The sequence below is a fragment of the Convolutriloba macropyga genome, chromosome 5, assembly GCF_964194025.1.
Source record: "Convolutriloba macropyga chromosome 5, txConMacr16.3, whole genome shotgun sequence".
In the NCBI taxonomy this organism is placed as follows: Eukaryota; Metazoa; Xenacoelomorpha; order Acoela; family Convolutidae; genus Convolutriloba; species Convolutriloba macropyga.
Window position 1 is genome coordinate 26,604,195 of NC_134472.1, and position 25,704 is coordinate 26,629,898.

The window sequence follows — 25,704 nt, forward strand, 5'->3', positions numbered from 1 at the left end:
GAATAAATTGCGTTCTTCACAAATATTAATGCAGAAGGATCTTTTCAGTTTGTGCCCTCCCCCCTCCCTCTAGTACGTGATGCAGTTATGCATCCCCCAAAGCACCCGCCATTACGTAGTAAATCAGTTTAAGAATATGGCATGTCCGTCTGTGAGACGCAAAATGTATGCACAAAGCTTGGGGCACAAACTGAACAGATGCTGTTTGAACTAGCAAAAAAGATTCACAGAAAAAAATATCGAAATTTACAGATGTGCGTGACTTTTCTAACCAACGCAAAACTGTTCATTGATACATTACTTGCGTCTATCGGCACCAAAACAAAAAGTAGTTACAAAGAAGGTGGCTCGCACTTCCCATCGTCTTTTGACGCCCAATGTGGAAAGCGCTTAAATTCCGCGTAAGTAGTTTCCACACGGCAATTAAATAGGCTATATTAGAATATATTTCCAAGGAAATCTAATCATTGTAACGTTCGTGGTAAGGGTATTTCACAAAATTTTAATTCTCTTACCATTTAATCTTTTAAGATTACTAAAATGAGGGATTATACTGCAATTAATTTGCCGCAAAGTTCTTTATAGATTGCGCATCCGCAAAAAACATATTGCGGTGGAAACTAGATTTAACTTTTCAACTGCAAGTTTAAAAGTGAAAAACACTGACTGAACTTTCCATTTGGGGCATCGGCCTCCTCATCCTCGAAATTTGTAAATTACGATAGGAAAAGTAAATTGTGGTTACAAAACTAAAAAATATGTCAGCTTTCAATTAATAGCTAATCTTAATTAGTAGTTGAAGTACTTTCAGAGTGAATTAACATAACCGACTAAGGTCTTGCGGGGACTAAAGTACTTGTAGCCTGCGCGAGCTGAGAGCGAGGGCAAAAGTTTAACTACTGCGCGGACGGTAGGGAGGTTATGGACCACTATTACCATATAAAGTGGAAAAAATGCAACCAGTGTTTGCGCTGCTAGTTGCAAATTGCCTCTAATTGAGTTCAATAGCTTTCAATTGTGAAGGCAAGAGCAATTCGGGTCACGCTAAATTTAAAAAATTTAAGAGTGTGAAGGTCAAACGAAAGTCACAACCCAGTTGAGCATATAGTTCTTGCTCAATAAAATGTGGGCCAGAACGACAAGCTTTGGATAACCAAAGTGTGAAACATGTTACCTCAACCAGAATTATTTTAGAAAACGTTTTCAAAAATATCAGGAAAAATTGTTTTGAAGATAAACACATTGGTTTATGAAAATAACAAGGGGAGTTAGCATTGGCTGAGCTCTAATATGGCGGGAATTATTTCAACATGAAGTATTTTAGACTGCCCTTTTGTATTATGTGTAGGCAGTTCAACGAGGTAGGGGAACAAACACTTAAGAGCCGCCATTCATACAATGAGTTTATCTCACCTCAATCATTTCTGTAAACAGCGCACTGAGAGACTAGTAAGACTCTAGGACAACTTCTCAACAACTTAATGCCCTACGGCTTTTAACCGTTGATTGCATTTATGAGGATGACAAACCAATGGTCATATAAAAACAATTCAATAAAAATATACCTACAGTTGCGTAAGAAGACCAGCAGGACTAATGGAATAGTTGCAAAATTTTGTTTGAGAGCAATCAAAAAATTGAAAATTAAATTCTAAAAATTTCCTGGAGAAAGAAAAAATTAATTTTTTTTCCAATATTGATAAAGTTTTTCAAGAGCTGTGCAATAATACAACCGCTGTCTTTGTCTTTAAAAGATACCGATCAGCCAAAACTGCCCTATCAAAAAAACTATTGCGACTTGAACACCAGTTAAATTAATAGGTTGAAATGCTAACAGACTTCAACACGCTTAGTATTTGCTGCTGGCAAAGCACGGAAAAGGAAGCCAATCTCGTAAGGAAATTTTTACCTTGCTTTGAATTTGTTGATCTCTCAAAAAAACAATACGTCATGACAGACAGTCAAATTAACGAAAAGAAAAATTTGATATTAATCTTGTTTAATTTTATTTTTAGACATCAGCTGCGAAACATTTGGGTTGGACTACGTCTTGCAGAGAAATTGATGTTGAGCGGAAATTTTTTTTTAAGTTTTGTCTTTCTCAGCTTGTTCATATAATAATGAAGTTAATTCTACTGTATGATTTTTGCAAAATAAATCCTCTCAATAGTTCGTGCCATATAACGTTATTTTTTCTTGTACTGTTGTAAAGAACCAGAAGAGGACACTGCAACTTTGTACATATTTTACAAACAGAACAACAAAAAAATTTGCCTTGTGATTTGGATCAGAGTCCAAACGTACGATTTGGATCAAGACAAAACTTTTTAAAATGATGCACACAACTAAAAGAATCGAAGATTTATGAAATTACAACTTACATTCCAATTATCATCAAAATCTATCTTGAACGCCAACTTATATTAATCATGTTGCCTAGGATGCTTTTGTTCCAAAGAATGATGATTCTCGCGTTACAAAGAAGAGATTAAAAACAATGTCAACAACTGATAGCAAATGTCTCAATCAAATGAGGACAAAAGCACGCAATAATTACATACTGGATTTTTACCGCTAACTTTGCAGCTTCTGGCGAGGCCAATTTCAGTACACTTTGATGGCAAATTTATAAAATCCTGATACTAATCACGACAGAATATTTTTGAAAAAGTTTTAAAGCTGAGAAGCGAAACAGATAAAACAAATTTCTGGAGAGAAGCGCAGAAAAAAATTGCTGACATATATGGTCCACAGAACCGATATGACGCTGTTAAACTCAAAAAATACATTTAACAACGATTCCGAATTTTTTTGAAAATAAATTTCTTTGTGATTTGGTCCTTTAGTTGAACATTTATAGGTATAGCACGCGCACACATATTAGACCATTGATGTTGTGAAATATTCAAAATTTCTTGGCGGCTCAATATTTTCAGATTCTTAATTGAAACAGTGCTCTCCTGCATATAACAAATTTTGAAGTTGAATGGTATTGCACAAATAAATTTATGTTTTCGTTTTTATCAGCGAGAAAATTTTTCAACAGAATTTTCCTCTAAAACTTAATACAAACTGTCATAACATCTTAAGAAATTTTGGCAAACTTTGTAGGCCCATAATTGCACGCGTAAATTCAATAGCAAAACCACTCGCAGAAAATGAAACAGCTAGGACACTAAGTAAGCACATTTTGGTAACATAAAGCGCTATCAGAAAAGAAATGGTTTCCCAATCAATTAGTCAATCGGTTAATGGTTTATCAGGAACACCGTTTTTGGAACTGATGAAGTTGAGAAGTGTACACAAAACTTAAAATTTTTGACAGTTCAAAATTTCAAGGAAATTGATTGTAGCGGTGTGCCCTGTATATTAGAAATTGCGATGTTTACTGACATGGAAAAAAAGATATTATTTGTACCCTCTTATCTGCAATGGAATAATTGAAAAAATGATAAAAAAATGGTTCGAAGAATTTTTTGTGGCATCTCCAATTACTTCCTATATAGTTTTTTCTGTATATTACATAAGTGAAAAAGAGAGAAACTTTAAAACGCTTAGTATTTGCTGCTGGCGAAGAACGGAAGAGGAAGCCAATCTCGTAAGGAAATTTTTACTTTGCTTTGAATTTGTTCATCTCTCAAAAAAAACAATACGTCACGACAGACAGTCAAATTAACGAAAAGAAAAATTTGATATTAATCTTGTTAAATTTTATTTTTAGACATCAGCTGCAAAACATTTGGGTTGGACTACGTCTTGCAGAGAGATTGATCATGAGCGGCAATATTTTTTTAAGGTTTGTCTTTCTCAGCTTGTTCATATAATAATGAAATTAATTCTACTGTATGATTTTTGCAAAATAAATCCTCTCAATAGTTCGTGCCATGTAACGTTACTTTTTCTTGTACTGTTGTAAAGAACCAGAAGAGGACACTGCAACTTTGTACATATTTTACAAACAGAACAACAAAAAAATTTGCCTTGTGATTTGGATCAGAGTCCAAACGTACGATTTGGATCAAGACAAAACTTTTTAAAATGATGCACACATCTAAAAGAATCGAAGATTTATGAAATTACAACTTACATTCCAATTATCATCAAAATCTATCTTGAACGCCAACTTATGTTAATCATGTTGCCTAGGATGCTTTTGTTCCAAAGAATGATGATTCTCGCGTTACAAAGAAGAGATTAAAAACAATGTCAACAACTGATAGCAAATGTCTCAATCAAATGAGGACAAAAGCACGCAATAATTACATACTGGATTTTTACCGCTAACTTTGCAGCTTCTGGCGAGGCCAATTTCAGTACACTTTGATGGCAAATTTATAAAATCCTGATACTAATCACGACAGAATAATTTTGAAAAGGTTTTAAAGCTCAGAAGCGAAACAGATAAAACAAATTTCTGGAGAGAAGCGCAGAAAAAAATTGCTGACATATATGGTCCACAGAACCGATATGACGCTGTTAAACTCAAAAAATACATTTAACAACGATTCCGAATTTTTTTGAAAATAGATTTCTTTGTGATTTGGTCCTTTAGACGAACATTCATAGGTATAGCACGCGCACACATATTAGACCATTGATGTTGTGAAATATTCAAAATTTCTTGGCGGCTCAATATTTTCAGATTCTTAATTGAAACAGTGCTCTCCTGCATATAACAAATTTTGAAGTTGAATGGTATTGCACAAATAAATTTAAGTTTTCGTTTTTATCAACGAGAAAATTTTTCAACAGAATTTTCCTCTAAAACTTAATACAAACTGTCATAACATCTTAAGAATTTTTGGCAAAGTTTGTTGGCCCATAATTGCACGCGTAAATTCAATAGCAAAATCGCTCGCGGAAAATGAAACGGCTAGGAGACTTCGTAAGCACCTTGTTGCTAACATAAACCATTATCAGAAATGAAATCGTTTTTCAATCAATTAGTCAATCGGTCAATGGTTTATCAGGAACACTGTTTTTGGAACTGATGAAGTTGAGAAGTGTACACAAAATTTAAAACTTTTGACAGTTCAAAAATTTCAAGGAAATTGATTGTAGCGGCTTGCTACTGTATACTACTAATTGTGATGTTTACTGCCATGGAAAAAAAGATATTATTTGTACCATCTTATCTGCAATAAAATAATTTAAAAAATGATAAATTATTTCCAAGATTTTTTGTGGCATCTCCAATTACTTCCCATATAGTTTTTTTGTATATTACATAAGTGAAAAAGGGAGAAACTTTAAAACTGCTTATAGTAAATCTCTGTCCACGCACAATTCAAAGTTGAGATCCTGAAGAAATATAGAAATTAGAAACAAAATATGAACTCAGAGAAAAAAGGTGAAAACTGATGCAAAAGGTCTAAATCCTAAAACACCGTAGACTAAACCATTTATGAAAACAGTGAAAGCTCAAAAATTCTCGCAATGGTTTCGTATACACAAGCAAATTTTCAGGGTATGTCAACTAAAATAATTAAAATTTAACGGGTTGATTTATCAAGCGGAACCTGACGCAATTATCCCAAGACTGAAAGAACTTAGTTTCGGGTGTTGGTCTTAATATCTCCGAAACTAATCGTTTTCTTTACCCGGCCAATATCCGAAAAAAATGTATATATACTCAATTTTTTCGGTCATAGTCACAACCTATGTTTTAAGATTAGAGTTGTAAGCGTGTGTTCAACCGAGTTACATCCAACGCATATTTTTATAATTATTCCAAAACATGTTTTCAAAAGCAGCCAAAATTTCACAATTGTTTTGTATAACTCAATGTTGAGTCAAAAACTTGAGAATAAATTAAGAAACAAATAAAGGAGCGTGAAAGTTTGCTGAAACTGGCTTCAAAATGCACTGAAAATTGAACTTTTTGTTTTATAATAAATATAGCTATTACATTAGTTCGCTAATGGGAACAAGCATCTAGTTAGGCTAAAGATCATAGTTTTGTTGGTTCCATATGATAAGTTCCCGAGTTGTTTGATCTTCCCGATAATTTTGTTGGAAAGTCATATTTAATCTAGCATTTATCATAGAATCAAACTAATATATTATGAAACAACCAGAACATCTCTTTAGAGTTAAATAAATTGGAAATAAAATAACTAGAATTTCAAACAGAAAGTTTTTGGTAGTTCTTTTTCCATATCATTCGTCATGAAAGGCCTGGACAGCATTGACACTGACAAATGAGATCACAGAACCGGCAAGAGCTCCCATCTGGGCGACAATAGAACCCCATTTGATGGCATTTTCAACCTTCATCTCACTTAGCCGATAATACACTTTAGAATAAAGGTAGTAACCAGTCGACGATTCCAGCGTCCATAAGCAAATTATGCCAATTTCACCCCAAATCGAATCGGCTAAAGGTGGATTTGGGCTTTGGGTGGCAATTATGATCAGAACAAGGCATATAGCTAGATGTATTACTAAGCAAGTTAGTAAAGTTATTAACCTGCTAACTACAGGTGTATAATGGGCAACTATAGCAATTAATGGAAATGATAAACCCCAACAAGCGACAGAAAGATTGAAACATCTTTGGCTGTAAGGAATAGTTGTGTATGTAAACACAGAAGGCATGAAACCAAAACACATTGTTATCATCAAAAACCACAAAATAAATAAATAATACATGTGATATTTGTTATCAGGCTCAATTTTTTGAAGAAATTCGGAGAAAAAATAGTAACTTCTAACTTCACAATCACTTTCACTTCTATGTATAAGCGCTTCGTTTTCAACTGAAGCTTGCTCGTTATCAGGTAGAAGTTTCGATCTTTCTTCACTGGAGAAATCTTCGTTTTTTGAGCTACTCCGAGAGGTATTTTTGTAAACAAGATCTTTGTTTATTAACAGCAAAATGCAAAGTGCAACGAAACTTGTAAAGAATATAAAGCAAAAAATCGCGAGCGCTGCCTGAGGTCCGAATACAAAATCAGTTGATAACGGAGTATGCCCACTTTTCCCATTCATAGCCAAAACCCCATCATTATAAATAGCATGATCGCTTGCATCATTTTTAAAGTAAATTTTATACCCCTGAATGTAAGAAAGCCCCGTAGCAAACAGACCGCCAAGAGTGTCGCCTATAAGAATTGCCGTTACGTATCTATCGGCAAATAGGCTATCTGCTAACATGTATACAACTGTCATTCGGATCGAGTCTAAGCCGAGAAGCAAAAATGCGTTCACGAGGAAACCGATACTCAACCCTTCGTGGAATAACTTATTTGCGGGTAATGTAACATCCCAGACAAATATTAGGGTAAAACTCAAAATTACACCTATACCGAAGCAAATTAAATTGGCAACTATAATCCCGGGTTTGAGAAATAAGGGTAATGTTAACAAGAAAACAGTGGAAACGCCCTTCATAAGAACAATAAATGAGCCCAACCTCCACCCTTCGGGTAAATAGGGTACAAAAAAGGGTAATTCGATTATTAGCGCATCGCTATATAGCCACATAGCGCCCGATGCCCACATAAGCAGGAAAAAGTTGGCGGCCGATTTCTGGCGTTTAAGCCAGTCGACAAAATTCGATAATGTTAACATTGTTGGAGCAACTCAAAATTTAGCATTGAATATTATTTATGCAATAACTGAAGGGATTTGTTTAAGTTCAGGCAAAGTTCTCGTTGCAACAAAAATGGCCGACAGGTGGCTTGTCCGACAAAGAAATTGACAGTTTAGCCGCCGCTTATTCTGATTGGTCGACAAATATGATTTGTCAAAATATTAGATCTTTTCTGTTATCAATGTAATCAAATTCTGTTATCAGTATTAATTAGTATCACTAGTTCGTTAAACCATTAGAAATGGTGTTTGCTCGGGTTGTCGGTTTAAAATCGCATTTTTTGATTGGCGGTTAAACACCCTGTCGGCCAATTGGGCGTTTAACACGTTCTCACCATGAACAACTTCAGCTGTACAGAATTTACGATTGTCCTACCTTAAATTGCAAGTCTAGCGTTGTTGTTCGAAACCTTGTTGACTGAAAATGCAAAACTATAGCTTGCTTGGTAAACTAGACAAAGTTTAAGAACTTCATAGCTATTCAAACAACATTTGAAGTTAATCCGATGAGCAACTAAGCCGATAGGCTGGTTATATTTGTTGAGTGAGATATAAGTTGCTTCTACTTATCGCCTACTCTGCTTTGTAGAAAATCCTGAGCGTTCGCCAAGGCAAAAATGTCAAAATGTGAAAAGTACCGAATATCGAATTCTTCCATTAAAAAATTCACAAAAATAGGTTAGTCCAGAATGCAGAACGCCAGATCTCATTACGACGCAGAGGTATACCCCGAAATTTCCGCCTTAGTAAAATTGGCCAGAAAATTAGATACACACAATGAACGAAATTAGGAGACATCCTTTGTATCTTACTTTTCGCAAAAGGGGTTCTGCCAATTTTGAGAAAAAAAGAACATTCGGAACGAAAAGTAGGTTACAAGTCTTGTAGCACGTTTCCGCTCAATTTAAGCATCTATTATTCGCGCGCAATAAGCACTTTAAGCATGCAATAAGCACTGTAATAAAGATTTAACTGAAGCTTTCAGAGCTTTAAAGAGCTTTAAATACTTGCGACCACAAAAACTGATTTTTTCCCGAAAAATCCCTCGCACATCAAAGTCTTTGTATATCAGTGTGGGAATGGCCGATTTTAATGAGTAGTAATAAATAGTACTAATAATTAGTAATAAGTAGTAATAAAGTACTATAAAGAGTAACAAAGTAGTAATAAAGTACTACTAGTAGTAATAAATTAGGCTTAATTAAATAAGTAGTAACTAAGTTAGACTTAGTTGCGGATTAAATGCAAAATTGAGCTACATTGCGTGCGAAAAATCGGTACATGAATGGAGCAGATGTGATACAAGCGGTGCGAAAAATAAAGTTTGTACTTGTATTTCGAGGCTAGGATTAGGACACTTTTGCAAACACGGGTTGCTAATTTCTCTTCCATTTTGCTGGTTTCTGCTAAAATAGCTATTTTCCGCAATATGGTTCAATTTTCAATGTATTAACATATTAAAAGTCAACACGAGATACACGCATTGGGCATATCTGCCCGTGACGATTCGGGTATACCTCTGCGTCGTAATGCTGATTAAAAAAATCATATGGATCTGATTCTGATCTTTTTAGTCAATCGAATCTGATTCTAATTTTCCAAATACCAATCGGAACTGATAATCGTTTTTAAAAAATTTTTCGAATCTGTTTTTAAATTGTTTCAAACCATGCGGATCTGACTGTCATAATTTAAATCATTCGCATCTCGTTCTCTTGTTAATCGTTCGGATCTGATTCCAAATTTTCTAAAATCAACCGGATCTGGTTCTCATTTTTAGACCCTTCTAATCTGTTTCTCATTGTTTTTTTAATGGTCTGATTCTCATTCTCTAAATCATTGGGATCCGATTCTAATTTTTTAGTCATTCGCATCTGCTTCTAAAGTTTTTATTTCTTTTTCTTTCTTGGCTTTTCCTTTATAGATATTTTGGATTTGGTACTGTTTTTTAAATTAAATTATATCTAATGCTGATTTTCGTTCTCAAAAATTACTCCGATTTTATTCTCATTTTAAAAGCATTGGATATGATTCCAATTCTTGTAGCCATACGGTTAGGATTCTCTTTTTGAATCATCGGGCTTTGATCCTGATTTTGTCCCAATCATTCGGATCTAGTTTTATATTTTAATACTAAATTAGCTTTGTTTGGATCTGATACAAATTTTTTTCAATCATTCGTTGATTTTAACTATTTAAAAATATATATGGCCATCATTGTCATCCTCTTAGTTCATTAGAATCTGATTTTTTTTTATGTGAATCAGTTGAACCTTATTCTATTTTTTTAACAAAAAATGGTATCTGATTCATCTTTTAAATCAATCGGATCAGACTCTCGGTTTTAAATCATTCGGATCTTTTGATTGTTTTATTCCTTCTGCTCGGATTTTTCCTTAAAATCAGTGGGCTTGGATTCTCAAGAATTCAATTGATTCCCATTTTCTTTAATCATTTGGAATAGATTCTATTTTTTTCGAAACCATGCAACTCTGACCCTCATCCTCTTAAATCGTTCTGATTGATATAAGTTTTTATATCATTCAGACCTGATTCTGTTCTTGCTATTAATTCAGATCTGGCTCTCATTTTTCAAAATCATTCAGAGATTTTTTCCTTTTGCTAAACCTAAACGTTTGGATCTGATTCTAATTTTAGTTTTAGTTTTTTATTCAGTCGGACTTATTCCCATTGTGTTAAAAAAACTAGATCTGACTCTCAATTTTGACAATTTTTCTTGTTTGATTCCCATTTTGTTAGCCATTTTTACTATTGCTCTCATTTTTTAGTCGTTGTTCTTTTTCTTCTCGTTTTTTGAAATTAATTGTTTGGATCTGATTCTCAATTTCTAAAGTCAATGAGAATTGCTTCTAAAGTTTAAAATAGTCTACTGGATCTGGTTCTCAATTTTTTCATTCACATCCAATATTTCTTTAACTATTCGGATCAGATTGTCATGGTTTAATCATCAGGATCTGATTCTCATTATCATTGTTATTGGTGTGCAATGTCCTTTTGTAATTTGAAGTTGATTCTAAATTTCATGCCCCAATCTTTTCGACTTTTTGACTCTTTTTCTTTTAAAAAATGATTCGGATCTGATACTATTTTTTGGAACTCAATTAAATCTAATTCTTATTTAAAAAAAATAATTCGACTCTGATTTTCAGTATTTAATCATATGGATCTGATTATAATTTTTTTGCAATCAGTTGGATTGGTTTTTCATTCATAAATATTTCGGATTTGATACTGTATTTGAAATTTAATTAAATCTATGCTCATTTTCTTTATCATTCGGATCTGACTCTCATTTAAAAAACCATTATTTCGAATTTGATCTCCTTTTGTTAATTGCTGTTTGTTGTTCTCTTTTGTTAGGTTATTTGAATTTGACTCTATTCTTAATCATATGATTGATTCCAAATTCTATAATCACTCGGATCCTACATTGATTCCTTATATCGTTCAGATTTTATTCTCATTTTGCTAATCAATCGGATTTGACCACCATTTTTAAAAGGTAATATGATGATGAATTATAACTTGTTGTTCGTCTGAATCTGATTCTATTTTAGTAAAAGGATTCGGATTTGATTTTAGTTTTTCAATCATTCGGTCGGACTAATTCTTATTTTAATAATAATTCGGATAGGGCTATCATTTATTAATCATTCAGATTTGGTTTTCATTTTTCCAAAATATTTTAGATCCCATTCTACAATATTTTTGAAGTCAATGGGTTTTATCCCCATTTCATTAGAATCGAAAAAACTTCTTTTTTAAAAATTTGGATCTGATTCTTTTTTCTGGACATTCGAATCAGATTCTGTTTTTGTGAAGTCATTGAGAACTGATTTTATATTTTATTTTTCTTTTTTTATGCACCCATTTGGTTCTAACTGCTTGGTAGGCTGATTGAGCTCATAATAATATTATTATTAGTATAAGATAGGAAAAAAACGCCCACAGAAATAAACCCCACAGAAAGAAACCATCTCGGAAGTATCCCCCCCATTTTAAGTTTGAATTTTGGTCCTAATAATTTGTTCGGTTGTGATAGTTTCATGTTAAGTCCAACGGGCCTCTAAGTTGTGGCCGTGGCCCACGAGGCATGGCCAAATACGCTAAAAACACAACGTCAAGTTGCGGTTTTACTTCCGTCTGGTTTTTTCCGTGGGGTTTTTATCCAAAACCCATTTGAACACGTCTTGTAAACGGCACTGCACCTCTAAACACCTACTTATCACAGGGTGGCAGTTACTTATAGGACCAATTGAAGGAGGCAAATTTTCAGATGCTTAATTTATCTAATTGATACCCCTCTTGAGGGGAGAGGAACTATATACTCAAATGGGTTTTTTCTTCAGGCAATTTTGGCCGATCTATATATTCATCGTAGAGAGTTGAGACTGGTATCATTAGAAGCATATACCTTGTCCCGCGTATAATATGGAATTAAAAAGATTTTTTTATTTTCGTTTGTTACAGGGAGGTATCGAGGTTTAAATTTTTGAGAAAATAGAGTGAATTCCGTTGATTTTATTCACATTTTTTGGAATTTTGACTAAAATTTTTCTAATGTTCTAATGTTGTTTACTTTACTTTTAAAGACAAAAACAAAATTGCTGGCTGTGTTTAGTTATTTTTTGTCACAAATTCTAGCTAAATTTTTCATAATTCATACTTTTTCATCAAAAACAGCACGAAATAAGTTTCTTTAGTCCACTTTGAAAAAATATGCAGGAAGTACACACCCAAACAACTCAACACAATCCTTGCAGGCTCAACAGGGGGCTATCTCTGCTTCAACTTCCGTTGCGATTGCTCCGTAATTAAAACTTTGCCATTTTTGGCTATATTTACTCGTTGATAATCAAAAACGCAGCATTTATTTTTGATTTTTTTAACTAACAAAATATCTATATCTATAAGATTCAAAAAAATTAAGTGTTCTTAGTGGACAAAGAGCACTAGCAGAGCATGTTATGGACCAGTCTTGAACTGTTACAATCAAAAAGTAAATCGGATTGTAATCAGTCGGTCTTTTTTTGAAAATAATAAATTTACAGAACATTTCAAATCAAAGCTCACAAGCGATAGGTCTGATTCGCTTCCTAATTAGCTATAAATTATGGATGTAGTTCATTACATGAAAGGTTACGGTCGTTTTGATTTTAAAAAGTATTTGATTGTTAAATAAATAATGGCATGTTGAACTTTGCCTCCATTTCCCTTAATTTGTCGACTTGTAGCTTAGTGTCAGCAATGAAAGAATACTTCTTCTTTCTACTTAATTCAAATCAATCTTTATTCTTTATTGCAGTTTTTCCCCTTAAGTTATGGTTTTCCGGCTTTGATACCACTAGATTTAAGATTTCCTTTTTTTCAGTTTTTTCTCGTTTTCTAGTATTGTCACATATTTCTTCATTTGGTCAAATTTTGACTTATTGCCAACAAAGAAAGAAAATTTTTTCTTTCTATTGAATTAAAATTTGATCTTCATTCCAGTTTTGCGCCACAAGTTGTGATTTTTAGGCTTTGAGAGTACTAAAATTCACATTTTTTTTAGGCATTTGCCCATTTTTAATGTTTTCTCGCTTTGTCACATTATCACATTATTGACAGTTTACATAACATATTATTGGCTTAAAAAATAAGGCACAATTCAACATATCAAAATCTTTAAAGATATAGATTCTGGTTTTAACGGCTTGGACACAACTTTCTCGAGCGAAGAATTTAATTGAATTTTTTAAATCTTGGCTTCAACTGTCGTTTTTAATTTGTCTTTTTAGTCGTATGAAAGTTCCTATATAATGAAAGATTTGATCGCTTTTTTTAGAAAAAATATGTGAACCAATATTCTGATATCAGTAGACAGTTGATGGCTTTCAGGACTTCGAAAACCATTGTTTTCCAAAATTAAAAAAAGAACACGTTTTAACTTCGAAATTTTGTTCTTTTATTGTCTGGTTGTTACCTAGTCTCGTTAACGACAGGCCAATTATGACATTTCTGTTGTCAAAGGAAGGTGTAGAAAAATTGGTTTCTTAAAATCAAATGTTTTTAAAGAATTTGTCGTGACTTTACTGGCTTCGACACGGGTTATTCACATAAGAAGAAAAATTAATTTTTGATTTTTGTCATATTTTACGTTCTTTTTGTAGACGTAAGATATATTCTGGATAAATGCAGGCCTCAAAGGCTTCCTTTAGAAGAACAAACGGGCCTAGTTAACTATTTCAATTTATAATTAATGGCTTTTATGTCTTTGGAATTAATTTTTTTTCAAAAAAGAGCAAGTTTTACTTAATTTTGCTGTGTTTTTCCTTTTTTTCGAATTGTTATCTGGTTTCCTTAATGAGAGGTCACATAATTCATTAACGGTGTTCAAAGACGGTACAGTCAAACATATTTTGTGGGCCAAAGTGTGTGGGCTCCAAATGCTTTTTCTGGCAAACTATAACTAATTTTTTTTGTTGTCTAGTTGTTGTTCTTTTTGTAACCGCATAAACTTGAATACCGACAGTTCTTAGTTCCCATGTTTAACGACACGGGTAATCATAATTGTATGGTATATTTTAGATGATTTCTAATTGTTTTTCATTACTTCGAAATAAAATGTTTTTAATTAATTTTAAATAAAGAACGGATTGTAATCAGTCGGTCTTTTTTTGCTTGGTAGGCTGATTGAGCTCATAATAATATTATTATTAGTATAAGATAGGAAAAAAACGCCCACAGAAATAAACCCCACAGAAAGAAACCATCTCGGAAGTATCCCCCCCCCATTTTAAGTTTGAATTTTGGTCCTAATAATTTGTTCGGTTGTGATAGTTTCATGTTAAGTCCAACGGGCCTCTAAGTTGTGGCCGTGGCCCACGAGGCATGGCCAAATACGCTAAAAACACAACGTCAAGTTGCGGTTTTACTTCCGTCTGGTTTTTTCCGTGGGGTTTTTATCCAAAACCCATTTGAACACGTCTTGTAAACGGCACTGCACCTCTAAACACCTACTTATCACAGGGTGGCAGTTACTTATAGGACCAATTGAAGGAGGCAAATTTTCAGATGCTTAATTTATCTAATTGATACCCCTCTTGAGGGGAGAGGAACTATATACTCAAATGGGTTTTTTCTTCAGGCAATTTTGGCCGATCTATATATTCATCGTAGAGAGTTGAGACTGGTATCATTAGAAGCATATACCTTGTCCCGCGTATAATATGGAATTAAAAAGATTTTTTTATTTTCGTTTGTTACAGGGAGGTATCGAGGTTTAAATTTTTGAGAAAATAGAGTGAATTCCGTTGATTTTATTCACATTTTTTGGAATTTTGACTAAAATTTTTCTAATGTTCTAATGTTGTTTACTTTACTTTTAAAGACAAAAACAAAATTGCTGGCTGTGTTTAGTTATTTTTTGTCACAAATTCTAGCTAAATTTTTCATAATTCATACTTTTTCATCAAAAACAGCACGAAATAAGTTTCTTTAGTCCACTTTGAAAAAATATGCAGGAAGTACACACCCAAACAACTCAACACAATCCTTGCAGGCTCAACAGGGGGCTATCTCTGCTTCAACTTCCGTTGCGATTGCTCCGTAATTAAAACTTTGCCACTTTTGGCTATATTTACTCGTTGATAATCAAAAACGCAGCATTTATTTTTGATTTTTTTAACTAACAAAATATCTATATCTATAAGATTCAAAAAAATTAAGTGTTCTTAGTGGACAAAGAGCACTAGCAGAGCATGTTATGGACCAGTCTTGACCTGTTACAATCAAAAAGTAGATCGGATTGTAATCAGTCGGTCTTTTTTTTGAAAAAAAGATCGATCTTTTTTTCATAAAATAATAAATTTACAGAACATTTCAAATCAAAGCTCACAAGCGATAGGTCTGATTCGCTTCCTAATTAGCTATAAATTATGGATGTAGTTCATTACATGAAAGGTTACGGTCGTTTTGATTTTAAAAAGTATTTGATTGTTAAATAAATAATGGCATGTTGAACTTTGCCTCCATTTCCCTTAATTTGGTCGACTTGTAGCTTAGTGTCAGCAATGAAAGAATGCTTCTTCTTTCTACTTAATTCAAATCAATCTTTATTCTTTATTGCAGTTTTTCCCCTTAAGTTATGGTTTTCCGGCTTTGATACCACTAGATTTAAGATTTCCTTTTTTTCAGTTTTTTCTCGTTTTCTAGTATTGTCACATATTTCTTCATTTGGTCAAATTTTGACTTATTGCCAACAAAGAAAGAAAATTTTTTCTTTCTATTGAATTAAAATTTGATCTTCATTCCAGTTTTGCGCCACAAGTTGTGATTTTTAGGCTTTGAGAGTACTAAAATTCACATTTTTTTTAGGCATTTGCCCATTTTTAATGTTTTCTCGCTTTGTCACATTATCACATTATTGACAGTTTACATAACATATTATTGGCTTAAAAAATAAGGCACAATTCAACATATCAAAATCTTTAAAGATATAGATTCTGGTTTTAACGGCTTGGACACAACTTTCTCGAGCGAAGAATTTAATTGAATTTTTTAAATCTTGGCTTCAACTGTCGTTTTTAATTTGTCTTTTTAGTCGTATGAAAGTTCCTATATAATGAAAGATTTGATCGCTTTTTTTAGAAAAAATATGTGAACCAATATTCTGATATCAGTAGACAGTTGATGGCTTTCAGGACTTCGAAAACCATTGTTTTCCAAAATTAAAAAAAGAACACGTTTTAACTTCGAAATTTTGTTCTTTTATTGTCTGGTTGTTACCTAGTCTCGTTAACGACAGGCCAATTATGACATTTCTGTTGTCAAAGGAAGGTGTAGAAAAATTGGTTTCTTAAAATCAAATGTTTTTAAAGAATTTGTCGTGACTTTACTGGCTTCGACACGGGTTATTCACATAAGAAGAAAAATTAATTTTTGATTTTTGTCATATTTTACGTTCTTTTTGTAGACGTAAGATATATTCTGGATAAATGCAGGCCTCAAAGGCTTCCTTTAGAAGAACAAACGGGCCTAGTTAACTATTTCAATTTATAATTAATGGCTTTTATGTCTTTGGAATTAATTTTTTTTCAAAAAAGAGCAAGTTTTACTTAATTTTGCTGTGTTTTTCCTTTTTTTCGAATTGTTATCTGGTTTCCTTAATGAGAGGTCACATAATTCATTAACGGTGTTCAAAGACGGTACAGTCAAACATATTTTGTGGGCCAAAGTGTGTGGGCTCCAAATGCTTTTTCTGGCAAACTATAACTAATTTTTTTTTGTTGTCTAGTTGTTGTTCTTTTTGTAACCGCATAAACTTGAATACCGACAGTTCTTAGTTCCCATGTTTAACGACACGGGTAATCATAATTGTATGGTATATTTTAGTTGATTTCTGATTGTTTTTCATTACTTCGAAATAAAATGTTTTTAATTAATTTTAAATAAAGAACGGATTGTAATCAGTCGGTCTTTTTTATGAAAAAAAAAATCTAAATTAAATAATTAAATAACAGAACATTTCAAATCGAAAACTAATAGTGAAAGTTCTAATTCGCTTCCTAATTAGCTCCAAATTATGTATCTTGTTAATTACTTGAAAGCTTATGGTCGTTTTGACCTTCGAAAACATTTGATTTTTAAATAAATAATGGCATAATGAACTTTGCCTCCATTTTTCTCCTAATTTGGTCGACTTTTAGCCTAGTTTCAGCAGTGAAAGAATGCTTCTTCTTTCAATTAAATTCAAATTCAATCTTTATTGCGGTTTTTTTACTTTAAGTTATGGTTTTCTGGCTTTGATACCACTAGACTTCACTTTTTTTATTTTCAGGTTTTTTTCTCGTTTTCTAGTTTTGTCACATATTTCTTCATTTGGTTAAATTGTAACTTAGTGCCCACAAAGAAAGAAAACTTCTTTTTTCTATAAAATTAAAATTTGATTTTCATTCCAGTTTTACGACTTAACTATGATTTTCGGGCTTTGAGATTACTAAATTTCACAATTTTATTTTTTTAGGCATTTGTCCATTTTTCATGTTTTCTCGCTTTGTCAAATTATCACATTATTAACAGTTTACATAACAAACTATTGGCGTAAAAAAGGCACAATTGAACATATCAAAATCTATAAAGAGGAAGATTAATGTCTTAACGGCTTCGACACTACCTTTCTCGAAGAATTTAATTGAATTTTTTAAATCTTGGCTTCAACTGTCCTTTTTACTTTGTCTTTTCAGTCGTATGAAAGTTCCTGTATAATGAAAGATTTGATCGGTTTTTTAGAAAAAATTGATGAGCCAATATTCTGATATCAGTAGATAGCTGATGGCTTTCAGGACTTCGAAAACCATTGTTTCCCAAAATTAAAAAAGAACTTGTTTTAACTTCGCAATTTTGTTCTTTTATTGTCTGGTTGTTACCTAATCTCGTTAACGACAGGCCAATTATGACCTTTCTGTTGTCAAGGAAAGGTCTAAAAAAATTGAATTCTTAAAATCTAAGGTTTTTAAAGAATTTGTCGTGACTTTACTGGCTTCGACACGGGTTATTTACAAAAGAAAATAATTTTTGATTTTTGTCATATTTTTGCGTTCTTTTGGCAGACGTAGAATATATTCTGGAAAATTGCAGGTCTCAAGGGCTTCCTTTAGAAGAACAAACGGGCCTAGTTAACTATTTCATTTTGTAATTAATGGCTTTCGTGTCTTTGGAATTAATTTTTTTTTCAAAAAAGAGCAAGTATTACTTTATTTTGCTTTGTTTTTCCTTTTTTCGAATTGTTATCTGGTTTCCTTAATGAGAGGTCACATAATTCAATACCGGTGTTCAAAGAGAGTGCAGTCGAACATATTTTGTGGGCCAAAGTAAGTGGGCTCCGAATGCTTTTTCTGGCAAAATATAACTAATTTTTTGTTTGTTGTCTAGTTGATGTTCTTTTTGTAACCGCATAAACTTGAATGCCGCCAGTTCTTAGTTCCCATACTTAAAGACACTGGTAATCATAACTTTATGGTATATTTTAGTTGATTTCTAATGGTTTTCACTACTTCGAAATTAAATAGTTTTAAATAATTTTAAATAAAGAACGAATTGTAATCAGTCGGTCTTTTTTATGAATAAAAAATCAAAATTAAATAATTAAATAACAGAACATTTCAAAACAAAAACTAAAAGTGAAAGTTCTAATTCACTTCTTAATTAGCTCCAAAGTATGTATCTAGTTCATTACTTGAAAGCTTATGGTCGTTTTGACCTTCGAAAATATTTGATTTTTAATAAATAATTGCATAATGAACTTTGCCTCCATTTTTCTCCTAATTTGGTCAACTTTTAGCCTTGTGTCAGCAGTGAAAGAATGCTTCTTCTTTCAAATGAATTTAAATTCAATCTTTATTGCGGTTTTTTTAAATTAAGTTATGGTTTTCTGGCTTTGATACCACTAGACTTCACTTTTTTATTTTCAGGTTTTTTTCTTGTTTTTTAGTTTTGTCACATATTTCTTCATTTGGTCAAATTGCCACTTAGTGTCAACAAAGAAAGAAAATTTCTTCTTTCGTTTGAATTAAAATTAGATTTTCATTCCTGTTTTACGACTTAAGTTATGATTTTAGGGCTTTGATATTACTAACTTTCACAATTTTATTTTTTAGGCATTTGTCCATTTTTCATGTTTTCTCGCTTTGTCACATTATCACATTATTAACAGTTTACATAACATATTATTGGCGTAAAAAATAAGGCACAATTGAACCTATCAAAATCTATAAAAATAAAGATTATGGTAATAACGGCTTCGACACAGCCTTTCTCGAAGAATGTAATTGAATTTTTTCAATCTTGGCTTCAACTGTCGTTTTTACTTTGTCTTGTTAGTCGTATAAAAGTTCCTGTATAATGAAAAGTTTGGTCGATTTTTCAGAAAAAAATAGATGAACCAATATTCTGATATCAGTAGATAGCTGATGGCTTTCAGGACGTCGAAAACCATTGTTTTCCAAAATTATAAAAAGCACACGTTTTAACTTCGAAATTTTGGTCTTTTTGTTGTCTGGTTGTTACCTAGTCTCCTTAACGACAGGCCAAATATGACATTTCTGTTGCCAAGTGGGGTGTAAAATTATTGGTTTCTTAAAATCTAATGTTTTTAAAGAATTTGTTGTGACTTTACTGGCTTCGACAAGGGTTATTCACAAAAGAAAAAAAATTAATTCTTGATTTTTGTCATATTTTACGTTCTTTTTGTAGACGTAAAATTTATTCTGGAAAAATGCAGGTCTCCAGGGCTTCCTTTAGAAGAACAAACGGGCCTAGTTAACTATTTCATTTTGTAATTAATGGCTTTCATTTCTTTGGAATTAATTTTATTTTCAAAAAGACAAGTATTACTAAATTTTGCCCTTTTTTCCTTTTTTCGAATTATTATCTGGTTTCATTAATGAGAGGTCACATAATTCATTATCTGTGTTCGAAGAAGGTGCAATAAAACCTATTTTGAGGGCCAAAGTGTGTGTTGTCTCCGAATGCTTTTTCTGGCAAAAAATAACTGATTTTTTGTTTTATCTCTAGTTCTTGTTCATTTTGTAACCGCATAAAATTGAATACCGAACTTTCCTAGTTCCCGTGTTTAAATATATTGGTAATCGTAAACCTATGGGATAGTTCAGTTGATTTCTAAAGGTTTTCTTTCTTTTTAATTAACTGTTTTTAAATAAATATAAGCTAATTTTTCAAGTTTACTATTTTTGTTCTGTCTAATTATAACAAAGCCTTATTATGGAATAATCCCATATCTTTTCTGGTGAATAACAAGTTGTTTTGTTCAGTTTCAGTTTTATCTGTCAATATTTTGACTTTGTTTTAAATTTTTTTTAAAAACGGACAAAAATTTTTTGATGTATTTAATATTTGTTGTTGTTGTTGTTTGATTTTGCTGTTCGTCTTGACTCGCTTTCTTATTATTTGCATATCTCATAAATCTAATGCATCATTTTTTTCTTCACTGAGTTTTTTGCTTTGGAGGCTTTTTTTCGTTCATACAACAATTTTTTTTTGGAAAATTACTTGAATTTTTGTGGTTTTCTATCTGTTCCTGATTTGGTATACAATTATGCCAAAATTGTATATGAGCGGTGTCGGAACATTATGTGCAATCGCACATTACCGAGCCTCATTGTTGAAACAAAACCAGATATTTTGTGAGCTAAAACTATCAGATTCAATCTTAGAATCAATCGGATCAAATCTTTTGGGATTATCTTCAATTCAGAGCCGATTTTTGATAGATCTTTACTGATAACAGGTAGACACGGCAGCGTTTGATATAACCCGCTTAGAGATATTATAAATATTGTTTAACAGAATCTTTGAACGAGCCAACGACTTCTATAAGTCAATAATAGTCTGTGGTCAAGTCAACTTTTCTTATAAATTTCATCAATCAAAGAGGCTAATTTTAGCGCAGTTTCCTGGATTGGAAGATTTAACAAGTTCAGACCTTTTCAGAACTTTCTTATGGGTGCGACAACCTATGTTGATTTCTTGAATTCATTTCAACTTTGTTTACTTTGGTGGTTGCCAAAATTAGTAGATTGGAATTAATTGTTTTTACATTTAACGATTGATGATGATTGTTTTGATATCCTTGAAGTTGCGATTCCTCAAATAGGTATTAAGAGAGAAAGGCAAACATTAACTCAGTTTGTTTGTCTCTTGGAATGTATAATGTGCCTCAGAGAAATATTTTGATAAATGTAGCACAAAACTAGTGCATTCCATCGAAATTACCAATAGATCGAAACAGTTTGATAAAAGCGTGGAGGGGACGATTGGCAAATTTACTTAATATCATTTTAACTGTCTTTATATTTAAAAAAACAACTTTTGTATGCAAATCTGGGAGTGGGAAAAAGTTTTTTTGGAGTGTCTGCTGACGATTGCATGTATTCCATCCAAAATACCTCAATTATTTGTGGCATGCAAATATTCAGAGCTTAGAATGTTTTACGCTAAGATTTGGATCTAATTACTCGTTCAAAATGACGCACATCAATATAAATGCTAATTGCAGCCGAATCATTTGATCATTACAATCAAAAAGAATTCAACTTTTAAGAATTTTTTTCCATCCCTTGTTCTGTATGTATCAATTAGAGACAGGTAAGTATAGTGTCAGGGTTCAATTACCGACAGGCCTCATTTACAGTCGACTAAGTACCCATGAACAAATATTTTGATTTGAGAGGAAACAAGAAGGCTCGGTAATGTGCAATCGCACATAAGGTTCCGACCCCGCTCATCCACAATTTTGGCTCATCCACAAAAATTCAAGTATTCTTCAAAAAAATATATATGATCGTATGAAGGAAAATGCAGCCTCCAAAGCAAACTACACTGTGGAGTTCAAAATGATGCACTCGATTGATGAGACGTTAATACTAGGAAAGCCAGTTAAGACGAACAGCAAAATCAAACAACAACATCAAACATTTTTTTCATCAATATTTAATGTCCGTTTTAAAAAACAGAACTTAAAAACAAAGTGAACATAGCGTCAGATAAAACTAAAACGAAACAAAATAACTTGTAATTCACTAGAAAAGATATGGGACCAGTTCATACTAAGGCTTGGTAACAATGAGAACAAAAACAGTAAAGTTAAAAAGATCGCTTATTTTTTTAAAAACAATTAATTTCAAAGTAATGAAAACCATTAGAAATCAACTAACATATCCCACTGGTTTACAATAACCAATGCTTCTATAATAGGGCATTAAGACCTGTCCTTATCCAATTCTTTATGCTTTTAAAAAAGAACAACAAGAGGACAACAGACAAAAATTCAATTGAAACTTGCCAGAAAACGCTCTCGCAGACATAAAGCCATTTTTTGGCCCTCAAAATATGTTTGTGTGCACTTTCTTCGAACACCAATAGCCTAGTATGTGACCCCTCATTAATAACACTAAGTAACAAGTAGACAAAAGGAAAAAGGCAAAATTAAATAATATTTTGTTTTTTTTAACAAAGTTACTTCCAAAATCATGAAAGCCATTAATTACAAACTGAAATGAGTAAATAAAATCGTTTATTCGTTAAAAAGAAGTCTTTGAGAGCTGCCATTATCTAGAATATGTCTTACGTCTACAAAAAGAACCTCAAGCATGACAAAAATCAAAAATTTACTTCTTGAACAACTGGTGTCGAAGCCAGTAAAGTCATATTAATTTCTTTAAATATGAACTTTTGTAACACCAATCTCTTTTAACACTTTCTATTGACATCAATAATGTCATATTTGACCTGTAATAAACGAGAATAGCTAACAAAAAGACAATAAACAGAACAAAATTGCGATGTAAAAATTGTTTTCAAGGTCATGAAAGCCAGCAGCTATCTACTAAAATCAAAATATAGGCTCAATTTTTCCTCCATTAAAATGCAATGAAACTTGTCAATATACACGAAACTTCAAACGACTAAATCGACAAGGTCAAAAAAATATTTAAAGACCAAATTAAAATTATTCAGTTAGTTTCGTCTAGAAAGTAGTGTCGAAGCCGTTAAAACCATAATTCATATCTTAAAGTATTTTAATATGTTGAATTGTGTATTAGTTTGAACACCAACAAAGTGATATATGATCTTTCATTAAGTTGATACTGTGACAAAACTAGAAAACGTGAAAAATGGGCAAATAACTAAAAATTTAAAAAAATGTGTGAAAGCTAGTAGTTTCAAAGACAGCAAACCATAACTTATGGTGCAAAACCGCAATAGATATTAAATTTTAAATCAGCAGAAAGATAATTCATTCTTTCTTTGCTGACATTAAGCTACAAAATGACCAAAATATGAAAAAATTAGAGGCAATTTCCAATTAGCCATTATTTATTTAACTATCTAGTAATTTTAGTAGTCAAAATCACCATAAGCTTACTTTTTTAAAAGTCAAAACTATATGCATTCATTTGGTATTGGTTAGGAAGCCAATTGCACCTATCACTGTTGAGCTTTGACATGAAAAGTTTTGTTCTTTAATTAAAATTAAAATATCAAATTTTTTTTAAAAAAAAAAGACCGACTGATTGCAGTCCTAATACTTTTTGGGTTGTAACGGTCCAAGATTGGTCCAAAACTAGTCCCGTTAATGCTTCCCGACCTTTTGCAGCACTGATTTTTTTCGATTGTCATAGATAAATATAATTTGTCGGTTAAAAACTCAAAAACAAGTGCTGAGTTTTTGATAATCAATGAGTAAGTTTAGCAAAAAACGGCAGAGTTTTAATTACAGAGATTTGTCAGCGGAAGTTGGAGTAAGAATAGCCCTTTTTGAGTCTACAAAGACTGGGTTAGTAGTATTTGGGTGTGTATGTCGGGCAAATTTTATCAGAGTGAACTAAAGAAGCTTTTTTTGTTCTGTTTTTGATGAAAAATGCTAAATTTTGGAAAAAATTAGCCAGAAGTTTTGACAAAAATTTTACATAATGATAGTCAACTGTATTTTTTTGTTTTAAAAATAAAATCAACAACACTATTCTTTGAAATTGGGCAAAATTGACGAAATTTTAGGCAAAATTTCCGGAAAATGTGAAAAAAAAACAACGGAATTCACTCTACTTTTCTGTGAAGTAACTCCCTCCATAACCTCCATAACTCCCTGTAAAAACGAAAATAAAAAAAATTAGTTCCATATTCTACGCTGGACGAGCTTTCTAATGATACCAGTCTCAACTCTCTACGATGAATATATCGATCGGCCAAAATTGTCTGAACAAAAAAACCCATTTGAGTATATAGTTCCTCCCCCCTCAAGAAGGGTCGGAACAAAAATCGATGTGTTTATGGCTCCGAAAAAGTGTTTCTGCAAGCTTCTTAAGGGAGGTCATGTTACTTTTGCTTATACTCGAAAATTCTCTTGTCGATCTTAAAAAATGTTCTGCCGATATTTTTTCTAATTTCCCTGTACATGCGAACGAACATTCTTAATGGAAAAGTTTGTAGTTTGTTGATAAGTGGTGACTTCTGCTGTTGTAGTGACTACTGAAATTTTGATAATTGTCTGTTTACATACAACATTACTGAATGGGTAGTACTATAGTTCTAGTAGACTCCTAACGCTTTATTATTTTCGCTTCGTGAATAAAAAGATGTTCATTTTTATCCAAGCGGTCCATCCAAGCTTCCGAAATGAGCGAACCAGACTGCAAGGAAATTTAGGGAAGAAGGCGCCATGGCGTTGCATTAAGCCTTGGCCCGTTTTTATTTTGAGGCTCTGAAAAATTAATTGGTTTCGGACGCGTTGTTACTTATTCTGCTAATTTTGGATATGATAAATTGGGTTCTTCACCCGATAACTGAAGATCTTGAAAAAATTGGTTTTCTTTCTTAATCCAAAGCTGGTCTAATACAATTTTGAAGGTTTTTGAGAGAAATTTTAACACATGTTTACTAATTCGCAGAAATTTGGGGACTTTATTCATTGATTTACAGCGCAATCTGTTCTGATCAGCAAAAGTGCACAGTTCCGGTTCGGTCTATGAACAGTACATTTCTATGAACAGTTCGGTCTATGAACAGTAGTTAAAACAAAATATCGTGCCGTTGAATAACAAAAAATATGTGGACATTTTGAGGGAACATCTAGTCTTGAATATAATAAGGTCGAGGAGTTCTGCTATTGGCTGCTTGCATTCATAAATTGATTTTTCATACCTTGAGTTGCTTTGGCTGTTTGTCCTTGGGAATCTGTGATGAAATGACGAGTAGTTCCTCAATGAGAGCCCCACTAGTTGTCCCACAACCAGGACTCTACATAGAGTAACCGCTTCAAACATTTCAGAAAGTACATAACAGGCTTTTCAAGTTTGAAGTCGAAGTTAACCATAATTAAACTTGTTTTCTTGTCCATTTTAGTTTTTTACAAACTCTCAAAACATTTTTGAAAATTTTTCGAAAATTTTGGTCAATTTACGAACTTTGGAACTGAAAGGGACGTACAGAAAAGTGCAGGCATGATATAAACATCAAATTGCTTAATTGCTTGACATTATTATACCTCATTTAGCTCCTTTTTTATCGCAAGTATCGTGCATGTTCAAAAATTTT

General features: G+C 32.4%; 1 protein-coding gene across 1 annotated transcript in view; it reads right to left on the bottom strand.

Annotated features, from left to right (window-relative positions):
• Nucleotides 1–25,405, bottom strand: part of LOC142339270 (uncharacterized) — a 70,093-nt gene extending 44,688 nt beyond the window's left edge. Inside the window, exons 1-2 of the mRNA XM_075389173.1 lie at nt 25,312–25,405; nt 7,970–8,011 (exon numbers count right to left, since the gene is read on the bottom strand). The gene's annotated coding sequence lies outside the window, so the exon portion shown is untranslated. The remainder of the gene's footprint in view (nt 1–7,969; nt 8,012–25,311) is intronic.
• Nucleotides 25,406–25,704: the final 299 nt, after the last annotated feature.